Source organism: Sturnus vulgaris, chromosome 1 (assembly GCF_052056855.1).
Source record: "Sturnus vulgaris isolate bStuVul1 chromosome 1, bStuVul1.hap1, whole genome shotgun sequence".
In the NCBI taxonomy this organism is placed as follows: Eukaryota; Metazoa; Chordata; class Aves; order Passeriformes; family Sturnidae; genus Sturnus; species Sturnus vulgaris.
The window spans coordinates 139055602-139073732 of record NC_142243.1 but is presented as its reverse complement, the minus strand read 5'-3'; the positions used below and the strand labels follow the sequence as shown (position 1 = coordinate 139073732).

General features: G+C 42.1%; 1 long non-coding RNA gene across 1 annotated transcript; it reads left to right on the top strand.

Annotated features, from left to right (window-relative positions):
• Positions 1-3421: 3421 nt before the first annotated feature.
• On the top strand, positions 3422-17413 carry LOC148225554 (uncharacterized). The gene is made up of 3 exons (XR_015808295.1): positions 3422-3662; positions 6014-6072; positions 6174-17413. It is a non-coding gene; the product is annotated as an uncharacterized LOC148225554 (long non-coding RNA).
• The last annotated feature ends 718 nt before the right edge of the window (positions 17414-18131 follow it).

Below are 18131 nucleotides of genomic sequence, written 5' to 3'. Positions count from 1 at the left end.
AGACTGGAACACAATGCGTGACAAAGGCACAGAATGAGGCAGCCAAAAAATCATGAGCCTCAGATGTTTAGAGTGTGACATCTGCTTCTGGCTCAAGAAATTCCTGTATTGAATTCAGTTGCCTTTCCTCCAAGACACCCAACAACAGATAACCTCAATTTATGAGTTCTAATACGTTTATCTTAAGCACAGGCAGAGATTATTTGGCGCTCAATGGAAATGCAACTATCTAAAAACCAAAACTAAGACTAAGCAAAATCTATTTAGAGCTTTGTAACTGCCCTGTGAATCACAAATAACTAGGCCAATGTTTTCAGTGTCGAGACATTCGAAATCATGATTCAAGTCTTGAAAACAAGCGTTTGGCTACAAGAACTCAGTTTAAAAAAAAAAAACCAAAACGAAAACTGGGGCTTTTAAAATTAATTTCTCCTATTTTGGCATTCATACCTCTTCAGTCATTAGAACTGGAAATCCACATATTTAAAATGCAGCTGTGAGTCTCCCTTGTTCACTTGGCACCAGGGCAAAGGGCTTTTAAAGGGACAACCAGCAATTCTGAGTCCAGCAATAAATTTCCAAGACTAGATTGTCTATTCACTACTCCAAATGGTTAAGCAGGTACCAGGCATAGAGTCTCATATTGGAAACAGGTTGCACAGAAACAGGTCAGTGTTCTGATGTTTCAGCATATGCGTTTCACACACACACACAGGGGGTAATGAAGTGTCTGCTGAAAACACCAGTATTCTTCCACTGTGTCTCAGGGCTTTGCATCATTCATACCTTCTGCTTGAATTTAATATTTAAAATTAATAAACTCCCAATAAATATATGTTGCACTTTACTGCAAAACCAAAGAACAGCAGAATTTACAGAACATTTGTAAATCAGCACTTTGCGTAGTTCCCCACTCCCTCATTTCCTTTGTAGAAGGTAAATTCACTGAGGCAGGCAAAGCTGTCAGTGCCTTTGTGTTTGTAACAGCATCCAGCACAGAGGAGATCTGCTGGGGCTGTGTTTGGTCCACTACTTTCAATTTGCTCTCACCTCCACACTTCAAGGCTGCAGTAGGCAATAAAAGCAAAAGTGCCAAAATACTGCAAGTGTGCATAGCCTCACTTCATTTCTAGCCTACCTGAAAGCAGAGGTACCAGGAACTTTGTGAGCTTCCAACAGCGTTAGGCCACCCAGATTAGATAAACTACAGATAAACACCTGGACACTGTGATGTTTATCTATGTGAAATCCAATCTTTTGAAGTTCATCTATCCCTTTCTCTAACTGCCATTATCTGTTGCTTTGAGATGCTGCATCCATCCCTATCAAAGTTATGTAAGCTCCCTCTGATGCTCATAACAGTCCCTCTATCATTTGTAAAAATGCAGCCTCTCATTAAATGCATTTATGACTTCAGCACTTGATGCATACAATATTTTATCAGCTTTTTCTCAGAGACACACATTTATTTTATCATCTGATACTTAAATAAGTATTGCAAATAAACAAAGGAAAAAATCTGTGTACCACATAGGAAAAAAACCCCCAATATATAAAAGCTTTAGCTACGCCAAGATTGCTTAATTCTGATTAGCAATGACCATTAAGCAATCATTTATGGATTTACTGTGAGTGTTCATAGATACTAATGGGTTTTAGAATTCCTTGGGAATCCTCAAAGGTCAAAAGAAGAAAATGAACTATGAAGTGATAAAAAATGTATTAGGTGACTAATGGACAGGTTGTATATAGAATGGTTCCAGCAGAAAACGTTGAATTTTGCCACTCAGATTTATGTAAAAGCAAATCTTGTGAGCAGTGGCCCTTTCCCACTGATGAAACTAATGAAGAGAAAATTAAAATGCTTCATAGGGAGGCATTACATGGCGTGCTTTTCCCTGTCACTAAGAATACTGAGGAGATGGCAAGGTCACTGATACTAAGTCAAAATTTATTTTAATTTTCTTTAGTAGGTATCTGTTTGCTCTATATTTAGCTTCAAGCTTGTAACCATACATTTACATTTTTGCCAATTTTTGCACGACTGCATTCTATGCAATTCAAGACTCAAAGCTCTTCCAAATTTAATGAATATATCTTTATAGCACTTAGATTAACATCCTGGCCCTGCCAGGAGAGAAGGGAGCTGTGGAAGCTAGCAGAGGCTGGCACACCTCGCTGTGGATGTGGTGTGTGCCCAACCTGGTGTGTGTGCCCTGTACAGCCGAGCCCGGTGTGTGTGCCCCGTACAGCCCAGCCCAGCCCGGTATAGCCCAGCCCGGTGTGTGTGCCCCGTACAGCCCAGCCCAGCCCGGTGTGTGTGCCCTGTACAGCCCAGCCCAGCCCGGTATAGCCCAGCCCGGCGTGTGTGCCCTGTACAGCCCAGCCCGGTGTGTGTGCCCCGTACAGCCCAGCCCAGCCCGGTGTAGCCCAGCCCAGCCCCGCAGCTCCATCGCTCCCGGGCGGGCTCCAGCAGCCCCAGGAGCCCGGGGCGGGCGGGGTCCGTCATTTCGGGTGCTCAGCCAGCACGGGCTGCCTGCTCGCTGTCAGACCCGCTCCGGCGTTCCCGGCAGGGTGAGCTGGTCCCGGCAGACCCGGCCGGATGAGCTGGGCCGTGGCGGGCCAGCAGCCCCGCACCGAGCCCGTATTAATTAATGACTCTGGAGCCGTGTGCGGGACACACATCCAGCCTGCGAGTGGCCCACAGAGTTTACTCAGCCCTCCTTCTGGCTGGAGTCACCTCGACCATGAAGTATTCTACCCGGTACCATCGCTCAAAGAGTGATGACAAATCCAAAGGGTTTTTTGAAGGCAATTTTTGTATATTTTTGCATTATGAATGGCAGTTGCACCGAGCAGGGAAATACATTTGGCTTCTTGTTAGGAATACTTTCGTTCAGATCAGCAGAAAGCAATCAGAAATAAATACAACCTGCAATGGGATATATGTCTGTTACCTACATGAATTCTCAGGGTTGATACCACACTACATGCCTTTAAAATTGTGTTCTGAGGATGAAGTAATTCCATTCCAGTTTTTGAATAATGTTCCAGGCAGGCAAAACTTTTAGCCTGTCAGCAAAGTTACTAATCTAAATAAAATTGTCCACATATAAGGAAAAGGAGTTGTGGGGTTGGTTCATAATTGGCAATTTTCTGCAGAAATCAGAGCTTTGTTGGGTTTGCATATTTTTGAAAATTAAAATTACATACATATATGTAGGGGAAGAAAAGCAGGGCGAGTGGGGAAGGGAAGGGAAGGGAAGGGAAGGGAAGGGAAGGGAAGGGAAGGGAAGGGAAGGGAAGGGAAGGGAAGGGAAGGGAAGGGAAGGGAAGGGAAGGGAAGGGAAGGGAAGGGAAGGGAAGGGAAGGGAAGGGAAGGGAAGGGAAGGGAAGGGAAGGGAAGGGAAGGGGAGAGGTGTTGACAGCAACTTTTCTAAACCAGCTATATTGATTCCAGAGGCTGAATGCACAGGAACAGATGAAGCCTGCAGTGCTGACAGTTTCCTCCTTCCCTCTGCTTGGTCCCTCCTGCCAGCAAATAATATACATGTGGGTTGTGATAGACACAGGTTGCTGTCTTCCTGCTGCCTGCTTCAACACAGGAGGTTGATGTGAGGTCTCCCACTCCCCATGAGGTGTCCTATCTGCTAGACTCAGAGGTATGCAGAGGAGGAGCTGCTCTTCTCAACCTTTTCCACTCTAAACTGCTTACACATTGCCTGAGGGAAAAAAAGCTGTGGTAGATAGTGATGGAGGAAGAAGTTGAGAGAGTCAACACACTGAACAACTACAAAAATGCTGAATTACTAGTGCAAAGGACAATATCTCCATCTTAAAGAGTTAAAACAATTAGCCTATAAAACCTTGTGGTGCAGTACCAAGTCCTAATCCTAAGAAACAGAGGAGAGACTCTTAAACAAGCGCCATAAATACTGAGACATCTATGGGAAGATTACCTCTCACTAGCATAACAAATGCAATCTTTTAAGTTTATTAAATGTGCCTAGAAGTTAATTGAAAGTATTCATTTGGTGAACAAAATTAACTGTTTCAATACTATGGAAAAACTGAGTGAATATTGATTGATTTGATTTGATTTTTAAATCACAATTTATATCAGGAAGGAGGAAAAGGGAAGAAAAACTAGCAAAGTGAGTGGACCAAACAGCAATGGACCAAAGCAATTTGGGATTTACCGTGGCTAATATTATATGCATAAGTATTTGTTTTACAGAAGAAAGATTGTACTGGAGAAGCCAGTTTATTAGACTTCAGTATATAGGATAGGGGAAATCTTTGATCAGTTCAGGAAGAACACAAGGTGTTTATTTTCTTTAATCTCAGTCAATAGCAACAAATAAAGTAAGACTGATAATAGCCCTAGGAGTCTCTTGCATGCTTGTTTCTGGAAGGAGAACAGAGTGTAACTGATCAATGGTTGACTCTACCAAGCTGCATTTAGTTGGGATTTTTCCTTTCCAAATTGTCATGACTGAAGCTAGTAAAAGTTGAAAGGAGGATGGATATCTGCAAGGATAATCGTTAAGGTGTGTGTACTGCTTTCACAGCTATTAGATCAAAGCCCTTTACTGAACTATTTTATTATCAGACTTATAAATCAGTCTCAGTTCATTTTGCAAACATTAGTACTCCCATCAATTACATGCATTTAGGACTAATGGTTTTACAGGAATGTTAATAGTACAACTTTATTTCCTGAAAACCATCACTGAAGACTATTAAAAGGTTATTAATTGCTGTATGTAACATGCAGAATTATTTGTTTCTGGTTTTAGATTATCAGTAAATTGGCATGTAAGTACATTAGCTAACCAGTTAGACTTCATGAATATCAAATTTAGTAAATACAAACCCATTTATAAGCCATCCTTGTCCAGGCTTCTGTCATAGATATGGTCTAAGTACACCAAGACCATTCTACTGCTGCCCTTCAAAGCCCCACACCCTTATTGATGTGGTACAGCATTCCAGACACTGCCACTGTCCCTGCAGGGCAGACTGTCCCCAGGCAGAAGCTATTTTACCAGGCAGGGACAAGTGTCAGGTCACAGCCTGTTGGCTCAGGTAGAAGTGATGGATGCTGCACTGAGACCTGAACAAAACAGAAATAGCACCAGAAGATGCTTGAGGAGTGAGGGTTTCACAGGAAAGAAACCTCTTTGTGTAGAGTGTGTAACCTGTTGTGGGAACGCTTTGGGTTCTGGCTCATTCCATACCTCAGAAATTTGGAAGATTTGAAATTTTTGAAGATTTTTAAATTCCTAGATTTATCCAGGCATCTCCCATTTTCCTCTCCAGACCCCTGATAATGTAGGTGCCTCTTCAGATGCACAGATTTAGTTGCAGGGTATATAATAACAAATTGCTAGATACGATTTTCCTCTTTGTGTGTGGAATCAACTGCCTGTCCCATCCAAACCTACTCCTAGCCCGTACTAAGTGCTAAAGTTCTGTTTCTGATTACTAAATAATAAAACCACTGAGGCTCAAGATGTGAATGTTGCACGAGTTCATCTTATCTTATCTGCTTTTCCTTTCTAACTGTGTCATGAACCTGAGATCTCTGTTCATTAGTTTAAGAGGCTGTTTACACATAAGAGGAGAAAGGAAAGACAGATCCTTTGAAGCCTCTGGAGCTACCTCGATTTCCACCAGCTGAGGAGACAGTTCCAGGAGACCTGTCAGGAAATCTTTAATGAACTATGTGGTGTGCAAAGCAAACTTCAGATCTCAAAGACTGCACACTATTCAGCTTCCATTAGGTCAGGTAATTATGATTATCTCAAAGGTTTGTAAAGTAGGATAGAAGATATCAAAATAAAAATCATAGTTACCTTTTATAACCCCTCCCTAGGATACAGTTTTAGCCATGTCAAGCCATGAATATACTCTGTTCACAGGTCTTAGTAAACCATGCTGCCTGAAGGAATTAAAGTAAGTTGGAGGTACCATTTTACAACTGAACATTTATGTCAATCCTTCATTCCAGAGTGGTTCAGCATTACCTTGACCTTCACATCGCCCTTCAGATTGAATCTGTTACCCTCAGTGAGTATAAAAGCTATAAAGAAGCACCTGATCATAAAATCCACTTGGAATGCTTTCTTAAACCTCCACCAATTATCCATTAAAAATTCTGTTTTTTACAGGCTTGCTCTCCTAATGAAAACCCAATAATAGTTTATCTTCTTTAAACTCTTTCTAGCCATCTGGACAAAAGTCTTGACAACTTGATATAATAATTGATTGATGTGACTAAATAAAATCATCTGAGTACTTTAATGGATAATAAGAGACATTATCTCTTTCTTTATAAGCAAGAATCTGATACAAAAGAAGAGATATGGATGGCCTGACAAGCACTTTCCCAGATCAGCCAGCATCAGCCTTAGGAAAGAAATATAATTATGATATAATTATTATATTAATAATATATTAAAAAATTGATTTAATTCAGTGGAGACCAAGATGCAATGAGTTTATATCTTCACCAGAAAACCTTTTAATTTGCAAGAAGCTCTTACACTGTAAAGGAAAAACACACCAGAAGTAGCTGCAGCAGGGTTTCCAGTGAGTCACCCTGAGAAAGCTGAGCATAACCAGGAGCTGCTTTGACTTTGGCAGACTTAAATCAGCCCAAAGCAGGAAGCTGGACCATGAAGACAAAATAGCAGCTCAGGGGGAGATTTTAATGTAGTTCTGAAGTGTTCCCTTAAAACAGAAAAAAAAGGATTTCTTTTTCTTTGTCATTTTCACTTTCTTCTCTCCCCTCAAAATAAAGTGGGAGTTAATTTCTCTGCTTTTAAAGAACAGCCCATTGATTTCACTTTATTCTGCATTCATTATCACAATTCCTCCCAAGGTGCACTGGCATCTCTGTTTGAAGCCAGCATCTGGATATTTTTTGAAATTTAGTGATAACTGCTCCAAGTGTTGCATGTGCCCTGGCTGCCCCTGATGCCACATTAACAACTGTCTGTGATGACCTGCCTCGATGAGTCCTCTGACCCCATGCTCTTCATCATCTTCCACTCAGCTGGCACTCTCCCTTAACTGAGCATGATCCTTTCCTCATAATGCTGGCGTGTTCCACGTGCCCCTCTGGGCTCTGTCATTATGCAGAGATGGAGCTTCCGAGGCAGTTTTCTGCCCTGCCACCCGCTCTCCAGTGAAGGAGCACTGTCTGTCTGACTGTAAGTCATCTGCCCTTTTTCATACCTCATCTGTGGAGACTGCTCTCAAAGCTTATTTTCAAACAGCTTCAAACAGGCAACTAAAGTGCTTATAGCTGACTAAATACATGAGGAGCAACAAGACAAATCACACAACCCTTGGCTGCAACCTTTTCCTCAGTCCTCTCACACAATTAACTGTTTCCACTTACTTAATGCATTATTTTATCTGCTAATAACTTAATCTGTGTCATGGAAACTCATGTCTTGTTTTGTACAAGAGATCTCAGTGTGAAAATTACATCATATGTCAGACTTTTGCACCTCACCCTTTACAATTGTTAATCAAAAAAGGGCAGCCTTTGTGTAAAGCATTTCTATTACGGCAGGCATAATGTCACACTCATATTTCATGAAGTTCTTTCAGATTGGAAACTGAAGGATTAGTTATGGCTACTGGTTTCAGACAAGAAAAAAACTAGAGAAAGAAAAGAAAAAGAAAGCTAACCTGAGAGGTTAAAATTAATCTTAGAGAGCAGCACCACATAGAGAGAGGGACAAATTCTGCTTCAATCCAAGACTAAATACCCAAGGCCAAAGCTGAAATTCAGCTACTATGTGTCCCAGGAGGCACTGACATTTTATATCTGCTGCAGTTTTCACATGGCTGAAGGTTTGATGAGGGTGACTGCATGATCCTGCTGAGGAGCAGTTGAGGCCACTTGCTCAGTCCACAGTGCCCCAGGACCTGCAGAGCAGGACTGGCAGTGCCTGTAGCCTTCATTATTTCATTGTCTCATCCCATCAGCAAGAGAAGGCACTCCCTCTGCCAGCATGTAGGAGAGTGGAGCACAACTTTTCCTTTTAAACATCAACTGGAGCCAGCCAAAAGAGAAGCCATATTTTGAAAGAAGGGAATGACCACAGGCTGATTTCCAGATGACTTGCTGGCACTGATTTTCAGAGGAGAGCTGGAAGCCCTCTGCAGGAGGGAGAATAGTTTTCACGCTACAGGGTGAAGTGAGTGATCTGGGATGTATCCTTGCCCTGAGCATATTCCACTCACAGGGTGAGGGTGAGAGGGTCTGCCCAAGGCAATGCTGTCTACTTTGGGGATGCCTGTCCTCATTCCATGCTTTGGAGGACAACCTAGGGATTTGATTTGGGGATGTTAGTATGATTTGGAGATGGTGTTGCAGTCCTGTAGCACTGGAGTCTTTAGTAGAGATTAAAACAAAAATAATTTGATTCAAAAAGATTGCAGAATCTATACAGAGCCAAATATGTTTTTTTAGCTGGGGCACCCAAGCTGCACTTAGAGTTTGCTTATTCAAGTCACTGTGAGAGCTAACAAAAATAGATATATTTTTGTCTAGGAGCTTTAAAAGGAAAGTTGACAGCTGAGAGACAAAATATATTAATTCTGAGACTAGTTTTTGGCAGGATTGGGAGGACTACTGAGATTGTCTAAAAAGTCTCTGGAAGTTCGGCACTGTCCTAGCAACCATGAGAATGACATTAAAGAGAGCAGATACAGACCCTGTCCAGACCACAAACCCCACATGTACCAAACCCCAGGTCCACTGGGCTCTTTTAAAACAGCTGACACTATTTTCCAGCTTTTTTAATTTCCAGATTTTTAAATTATCCCAGCTTCTCTGAACTGACATAAATCCAGACAGTGAGTTAAGCCTGGAGACAGGAGAAACATATCCAGTTCTTCAACTCCCCATTGAATGCTGCAATGGGACTTCAACTGGCAAGAGGTTTGAATTGAAGCTGCTCCAGATTTTCTGTGAAGCCAGCATACCAGAAGACCTCCAGTCCCTAAAGCATTTTTTTTTTATTACAGAACAAAATAATAAGCCAAACATTAAAATCAGTAAACAGGAGAAAACTCAGAATGTCTGGATGAGACTGCTCAAGTAAAAGGCTTTAAAACAAAGCTCCTTGGTGTCCTTGCAGGATGGGATAGGTTTTCCAGCCCTGTGCTCCAGAGGTTTCCTGAGCCATGCTAGCTTAGGTCATCCCCACTGATGTTCACAGCTCCTTTCCTTCAGGAGCCTCCGGGACCTTATTTTGCTGCAGATGCCCTCAGTGATTCTTGCTGAACCTCTAGACCCCAGCTACAAGCATCCTGTTCCCCCCTTCCAGCACTGCCTGGGGGCAGCTGGTAGCCAGAATCCTTACCCCTGGTGGCATGGCAAAACAGCGGCTCACATCCACTGTCATGTTAGGAGAACTCTTCACTTAGCTTCTTTCTGATTCAACACTGCTGGGCCAAAACAGGCTGATGTGGAAGAGAGCTTAGCTTGCTGTTTCACCAATTTCTGCTTCTTGTCTGAGTGCATACGTGTAAAATAGCTTGGAAGGGGGAAAGAGAACACAAGCCCTTGCTGCTTCTGTTACAGACCCTCTGGCAACCAGATGATTTTGCACATGTATAGTTCTGTTGAGGCAGAACATGGTCCCGGGTACTCCTGATAACTGCAGCCTCTGGTCACTGTCACTTTTGCTCCTGGTGACCTGTGTCACTCGTCACAGCAGAGACACAGGGATAACAGGCATGAATGTGTTTTTGGTGGCTCCTGCCTAGTGCTGGTGTTCCTTCTCTGAGCTGTCATCCATTCTGCCTTCAGCAGCAAATGGAGACAGTTCAGGTGTCTTGGCACTAACCTTCAAATCCCGGATCCAATATGCTTAATATAGCAGAAAAAGTAGAAGAAAAGAGTATAGACTAATTTTCATCCCTCGGGAAAATTGCTAGATGACATCCATCTCTTCTGTGGACCCACAGAATGAATAAAAATGGTTCTTGAGCTGTTTCCTTTCTTTCCCCAGGAAAATAGTGAGAAATGAGAGGAGATCCATGTGTTTTATATGCAATACTAGAGTTGCTGCTATTCTCATCCTGAAATCAAGGAGAATACCAAATTCACCTTCTAATTTTATTTGTGTTAGTCATAGTGTGATGAAGCTGCAGGAGGAAAAGAAGAAAAAATGTAGGATTGGCTGTAATCTCGTCAGAAAAACTGTTAGTGGAATAAAAAGTCATCAGTGTCCAGGCTTAATGCTACTGCCTATTTAGCAAACTGATAGAAAGTGGAAACATAGAGAAAGCAGTTCTGAGGCAGGAGACTTTGGGCTATGTCCAGTTGAGCAGACACAGATGTGCAAACCAGAGCCCCATGTCCCAGCTGCAGTCTGCAATGGCTGGGACGAGAGGGAAAAATTTCATGGGTGGAAGAGAATTAGGTGCTCTCAGCAGCACATGATCAGGCAATAGGGAATCGTGGAGAGGAAAGGAAATGTCCAGTTTGGGGCATGAGAGGTGTCACACAGCCTGACACAGCACGTACTGGATGCAGAACATTAGACATCTGCCAGCACTGCTGGCAGGGCGAGTCCAAACACCTCCCAGGTGGAATTTTAAGCAAGTGTAATTTGGGCTTTGGGTTTGAAGCAGCCACTGTGAGCTACACTCTGGCTGTGAGGGTGCAGAAAGGTACCATCCCCAGTTACAGTTTCAGTTCATTTTAGAAGAGTTTCTGTGAAAAGATGCACAGGATAAAACTGCCCCCGTTGGCCTCGCTGAGTGCTGGTGGAGGCTTCCATCCCATATCCAAGATTACATCTCTGTTCTCTTCTGTCAGACAGTGATGACTGCAAAAGGCAAACCCAGTGTGCATTCCTCTGGCCTCCAAGAGCCTGTGTGCTGCTTCAAGCAACCTTTGTTCAGCTCCTGAGAGCTTTTTTAATATAGACAGTGCAAAAGCCAGAACTAGATTAAATCCACCATAATGAGTAAAAATCTTCAAGAATTTGGTCTGGTGATCTTAATGAATGGCTGAAGAGTATGTGTCTTGGAAGACATCTCAGGATTACCTGAAGAAGGATTAGTTCTTTACACAGCTGCACACATCAATCATTTAGTTTCTTATGGATCTCTTAGCAAAGCGTTCATCATGACCCTTGATTTCTACTTTCTGTAAGGATTTATTATCACAACAGAATAATTAATACCAGGCATTATCCAAAGCAACCTCTGAAACAGGAATTCACATATTTGCATCCTTTTCAGTATTTAAAAAATCTTTGAAAGCTTTGTATTATTTTTATATAGAAAGAGTTCAGGAACAAGATACAGCAAATATTCTCTGTCATTTTGATTCAGTTTGGTACACTTGGCCTTCACAGGGCAGCTCAGAGCTGTCTGAGGCCATCATGCTTCCTAATGCTTGAAGAGGAATGAGGCTGTGCTGCTTCACAGGGAAACTCAGTATTGACTGAGGAATCCAGTGTCTTCTGGGGAAAGAAAACCTGTATGTATCATCACAGCAAAGAAACAGATTCATTTTATTCTTACCTCTTACTAATTCCACATTAACATCAGATGGTTTAACATGTAGTTTAATGGACTTATTCCTGGACTTTGGACATGTGAGGATGTGAGGACTACAATCAAACCCTTCAGCTCCAAGAGTCATGTGAATTATTTCTTCCTTATGGACGGCTGGTTCTAGATTTAATGATTTAAGTGGGAGAATCTATCTTATGGGCTGCAGCTTCATCTGCTGAATAGGTCATCATTCACAGTGGCTTACATGTGCTACAAGCTAAATATCACTGAAATAGACACTGTTTAGGCCAGGATGGAGAGCTGAGACTGAATCTCAGATCTTGTTTCTGCTTTTTCCTTGGTTATGTTGCTATCATGCAAATAAGAACATTAATTAAAATGTTTGTAGTTAATGCACTCCTAGCTCACTGCCATTGCTGTCACATCAAATTACAATTCTGCTAAAATAGAGTTCAATGATTAATTAATTAAATTGTTCTATGTGAGAAACTGGAAATCACATCTGTGCAGAACGTTTATGATTCAAATAAGGATTTGAGGAGTTTGTGATGAATTACCACATCATAATGATGATTTCTAAGAGGGACAACCACGTCCTCTTCAACAGGCTCAGCTGTTCACCCCCTTACTGCACCTGCACTGGGCAGCGAGTGGGTGCCACAAGCAAAGCAAGCAGCAAAGGCTGAAGCAAAGGAGTGAGAGGTAGCGGAGCTTTCACTGATCATCCTCAAAGCTTCAGCCAATGCAGCTGAGAGGGTGGGAGCAGGCAGTAAACCGACCCAGAAAAATAGGTGGTGGCAACCTTATTCCTCCCCCAGGAGCAAGAGGGAGCAGGAACTGAATTGTGACTTTCACTGGCAATTTGATCTTTGCTATGCTCCCAAGGCAGTGAGACCATGCCCTGCCCCTCACCTTAGTGTGGATTGCAAAGTCAGTGCTAAAGGAGATAACCAGCTGTAGGTCTTTCAGAGAGCCTGAATTTAATCCCCCCAGTGAGAGCATTCAGTTATGTATTTAGAAAGGAAAAAGGTTTCTACACGGTATAAATCCTTGCTTGATAATCCCCAAGCTAATGGGGAAGGCATTCAGTAGTAAACTACAGTCCTTGGACAAAGACATCTGTAACCAGACCGGAGCTCTATGATTAAACTCAAACTCACAGATTGGTTACATGCAGCTAATTTTATTCATTGAGAATACATGACCCCCCTAAGCGGATGTTTAAATTAAGTAAGAATATTGATGACAAATGTTCAAAATGTAAGACAGATGCCTGCAACTTTTGGCATGAAATTTGGAACTGCCAAGAGGTTTGGGAATACTACTCTGGGGTCATTAGGAATTTGGATATCCAAAATGCTCCCCAGCTGCTGATCTCTTCAGAGGCTGCTATACTTGGTCCTGGAAAATTAAAAAATCAGTACAGTAAGTGATGCCATATACATTGCTGGATTGGTAGAATGCATAAACAACTGGAGAAACTTCCCCCCTTTTCTAGGAAAAATGCAGTGAAGAGAGGGCTATTGATTTGAGTTTGGGTTTAAACAGACAGTGTAAAAAAAATAATCCCTGTTTTTTAAAAAAATTGATATTTGAATTGTCTGGATCTGGCTTTCACACTGTTTCTGAGCCCAGGCGTGACCACTGGAGTTCAGCTGCGTGTTGTGTTGTTTCCCACGAGTGCACACAGATCTTCTGTGCTGCAGACAAAGCCACCACTGCACCCCTGCCCCCCGCTGCTCTGCTGGTACCTATGGAAAAGGCTCTTTCTCAGGTAAATAAACAGAATGAAACCATTAAGGAAAGATGAAGAAGGCTTGGTGTGTACCCCACAACAGACACCAGGTAGAAATCTCCAGAGTATGTGTGGGGGTTGGATCTGACACCCAGGAAGTCAAGGGAAAGAATCTCATGTTATTTTAATTATCTCCACACTAGATCCATAATTGCAATGCTATAAACAGAGACACTTTGCATGGATCAGATGTCAGACCAAAATGGGGAACAGAATCTATATTTCCTGACTGTACTGCGACCCTGCAGACAATCCTGTTTTTCCGGTGCTGAGTCTCATAGCTCCTCCACCTAGGGATGTGATGAGAGCTCCAGATTTTCCTTAACCATGCCAAGCTGCCATAGGTGGGGCCTTCGATCACAGCCCAACATTTACCACTACTTGCCTAAGTGACCTGGGAAAATCTTGCTTCGGTTTACGGAGTTATGTGATCCGGCTACACTAGAAATAGGAATTCTAGAAGACCATTGAGGTGTTTGATGTCTCATTTTCCTGCCAACACCAAGAACAATTTATCCACTCATAATTGCTTCATAGCTAGGCTGATAACTGGGGGAAAAAAAAGGTGTGTGTTACTAATACTGTGTTTTTCCTAAGGTTGTATGAATATAGGCCAGAGTTACAGAAAAAATATTTTAACCTAATTTTGAAAAAAAGAAAAATTAAAAAGGGCAAAATACCTCTTTTTTAAACTACTGTGAAGTTTAGTTTTCCACAATGTCCACTGGCATCTTGCTCAGCAATTCATTTTATTAGTACACACTTTCTGGCAGTAAAAAGGGAGATAGCAACTAATATAATTAAGACTGCAAAACAACCTCTAAACTGAAATGTGTCTCTCGGCAGAACAAGCATAGGATTGTTCATTACAGTGCTCTCCAGGAATAACAAAAACAATTCCCAAAAATGCATTATTAATGGACATTCCCAGAATTAATGATAAAACAAACCAGATGTTCTCTTACATTTGCCTCATAAATGCATAGTCAATATGCCAAACTGAAAACCCATCTTTGGAAAGCTGTAGGCTATTTATGAAGGTACTTTAACTGTATTTCTCTTTACTATAAGAGAGAGAATTCCTTATCTGTTGTCTGAAATGACTTAGTTATGATTCTATATCTATTAATGAAGAAAGGACTCATGCCCAAGAGAAAAGTAGGTGAAATGCACAATTTTACATAGCCTGCATTTGCTATAGAGCTGTCCATTTCAAATTAGACATATTTTTTATAAAAAAGAAAACCACAATATTCTTACACAAAGAATACTCCACAATCAGAGTCACAACTTCCTCCTATAACAAATATTTTCAAAATACAGCTTAAGACTAAAAAAATCCTGCACTAAGCAAGTTTTATCTGTATTAGTAGGTAGCAGTTTGATATTTATCCATCACGGAACATGTTTACTCACATGGAATGTATTTAATCCCCCTGAATAAAGGCTGCAAAAGTCAACTGAAGCTGATAGAAAGAAAATACTACTGATAAAGAAAAGTAAAAAGAAAATTATGCATATGCTAATACCTTAATGTAATAATATCAAACATGGTGGGCCATCTGGTGCCAATCATCTGCTGAAGTCAATGGACCTGGAAAAATTTGCATCAGATTAAGTTCCTGGACTAGTGTACAATAATTCTGTGCACAATATTTCTTAAGAGAATTTTTAAAGAAAACCATTATTAAGAAAAATTGCTTTTGAAAAGTTACAAGTGTGCATCAGGAGTAAAGAGTGAACAGTAATCAAGTGCAAGGTCTGGCATCAGAAGTTTGGTACCTTTCATCTGTAAATAAAATTAGAATAATGTATAAGATTTTCAAGTATATATTAGGTTCCTATTTTATATAAATACTTGAGTCTTACCACTGTTATTTTAAATTATAGAACACTGTGTGTGTTTTGTTTTTAGTAGCACTTTCAGATTCCAAGTGACATGCAGAAAGAAATGGCAGCATTTATGCTGAAGTATGTTGTAATAATAGGCTCTCCTGCAATACTGTGTGCAGGGACACATGGAGCTGAAGCCATTGAGGAAAAGGCAGAGGTAATATTTTATTTTGTGAACTTCACTAATGTGCCGTAGATTGTTGGAATTTTCCAACATTGTCAATCTAGTCTGTGTCATGATCACAAGATATGGCCAGAGTCTCATCCAAAGACTCGCAGACTTTTGGAATCCTTTGGATCTCTTGCAAAGCTGCCCTGCAGTGAAGTGTCATATGCTCTACTGCTCCACCTGGCTGAGGCATGGTTTCCCCTCTGTGCTGATACCCAGGACAGTCTAACTCACACTTCATGCTGACCCTCCCACTAACACTCCTCCACTTGTCAGGTCTGTGGAATGAACCACTAGCTAAAGCCTTTCATCACTCCTGGATTGCACTATTGCACCTGAACAGAGGAACAGTCTTCTGACCTTGCAATGCCATAAATGACCATCTCCATTATCTCTGCTTTGCAGGCTTTGGAGTTCTGAGCTACAGGGCAGCTAAAACAGCATGCTTTTCCATGGAGGCTGAAAACACCATACAGCCCACTTTGGGCTCACTGCAAGTAGGGTCTGGATACACAATATCTTCTTTCCAGGCCACAGTCATCTTTCCTTCTAGCAGAGTTGGTGCAGGAGAGGCACAGGTACATGCTTGGGTTTACCCTGACAAGGGGCTGACCTGCTGCCAGATTCCATGCCTGGACCTAGTCATGCAGCTGTCCCATGGTCTGTGGCTTCTCAGACACTCAGCCTCTTCACTGCAGGATGGGATAGGCTGCAGGGCAAATGGTGGAATATTCAGGAATAGCAGATCCTGCTGAGTGGCTCTGACCTGAGGCCAAGGTCAGCTGGCTGTGGATTGCTGCTGGAGAGGGGCAACATGCTGTGCTTCTCCCCTGCTTCTTTGGCCATGAGGCCACACCAAGCACTGAGCCTGCTCAATTTCACAAATTATTGACGAGGTGAGGCTGAGAAACATCTGGGACGCCCTGAATCCTTTGCAACTTCACTTTTTGAGATAAAACAACTTCAACACTATTTTTTAGCTGTGCAGATGATGAGGTCCTCTTGAATCATTTTTTTCCTAAGCCTCCTTAAGGTCATGGACTCTGCAACTCCTGTGTTTTCCTAACAAACAGGTCATTTTCAACCTTCCTCTCCCAAACACTGCAGAGTACTGTAGATACCCATAACAAATACACACATGGACTTTATTCTTATGAGTGGGAACATTGATGGGAAGATGTTAGTCCCTGCATCTCCAACAGATCAGCAGTTGAAGTGAGAAGCATGGGAGAAGCTGATAAACAGCAGAGCAATTAAAAGTATGTTCCACTTTGGTTTGTATACTTTGCATTGGTCAAGAATACAGGAAACAAAGGTGGATGCACTTCTCAGAAGGTATGTGTAGAGATTTTAAATGAAAATACTGAATATTAAACTAAACCACTTGATCTAAAAGAAATAAGTAATAAAATCTTGTTTCTCCATTTCACAGCTACTGATTATTGCTCATGCCTAACAAAGTTTGGAAGGACCTATGGCAGTCACCTTGTCCAAACTCTTGCTCAGAACAGGGATTATATGTGAGTTGAAGGTCAATCTCTTCTCCCAGGTGACAGTTGACAAGAACAGAGGAGATGGCCTCAAGTTGCACCAGAGGACGTTTACATTGGATATTAGGAGACATTTCTTCATTGAAAGAGTGATCAAGCTCTGGAACAGGCTGCCCAAGGGAGTAGTGGAATCATCATCACTGGAAGTGTTCAAAAAGCATGGAGATGTGGTGCTTAGGGACATGGTTCAGTGGTAGACCTGTCTGCATTTGGCTAATGGTTGGACTCAATGATTTTATAGGCCTTTCCCAATGTCAATGACTCTATGATTCTGTTGATGTATTTTGCATGCTGTAATGGCCTAATTCTCATTCTCCCAGCTGCATGATCTGTTCTCTCACAGGTGACACTATGCCAGTGCTTTACTTGAATCCCCCAAGCTTAGAGGTAATTAATAACAAATTATTTGATGGAAGCTCAACTTTTGTGATTAAAACTTAAATGTCTCAATTGTTTTGTATTGAAAAATATGCAGTCAAAACACTTTTGAACAAAACTATGTGTCATTCTCCTCAAAAATCTTTGTGAAGTATTTATGTTAATGTCCAGAGGTGCATTGAAGCCTTCCACTAAACCTTCAACAAGGAATAAGATTTCCTTCTGAGATGGAAAGAGTCAGCAAATAAACTTCATAGGAGGAGAAAATCCATCATAGCTGCTGTGGTGAGCACCACAGAAACCTGGTCTGATCCACAAACTGCCCAACTCCTCAACCTTGGTGAGAACATGCAACACCCAACCTAACCCACACAGGGAATGAGCTTCCATACACCACTGCCGTGCCCCAGAGCTTCCCAGTCTCTGTCCAGTTTAACACCAAGTAGTGAATGCAATACTTGTGTTTTCTTGTGTTGCTGCTGTCTGTAATTTGCAGGCATAGGGAAGTGCAGAAGTATCTGTCTGTGCTACAGTGATTCCCAATCACTGGGATTCAGACCTGATTCAGTCAGACCTGCTCTGCCCCCCAGCCAGGATCCCCCACGGTCCCAGCCAGCAGTGGAGCCCCAGCTGCAGCCTTGCCTGCCCCTAGGAGAAGGGGCAGAGGTGCCTGGGCACCACTCACCCCACACTCTGCTTGCTGTCCTCCAGAGCACAGCTACCCCTTCGCAGAGCAGCTGGGGTGGGAAGAGCCCTCAGCAGGGCAGGGTCAGCCCCTGCTCCAGCACAG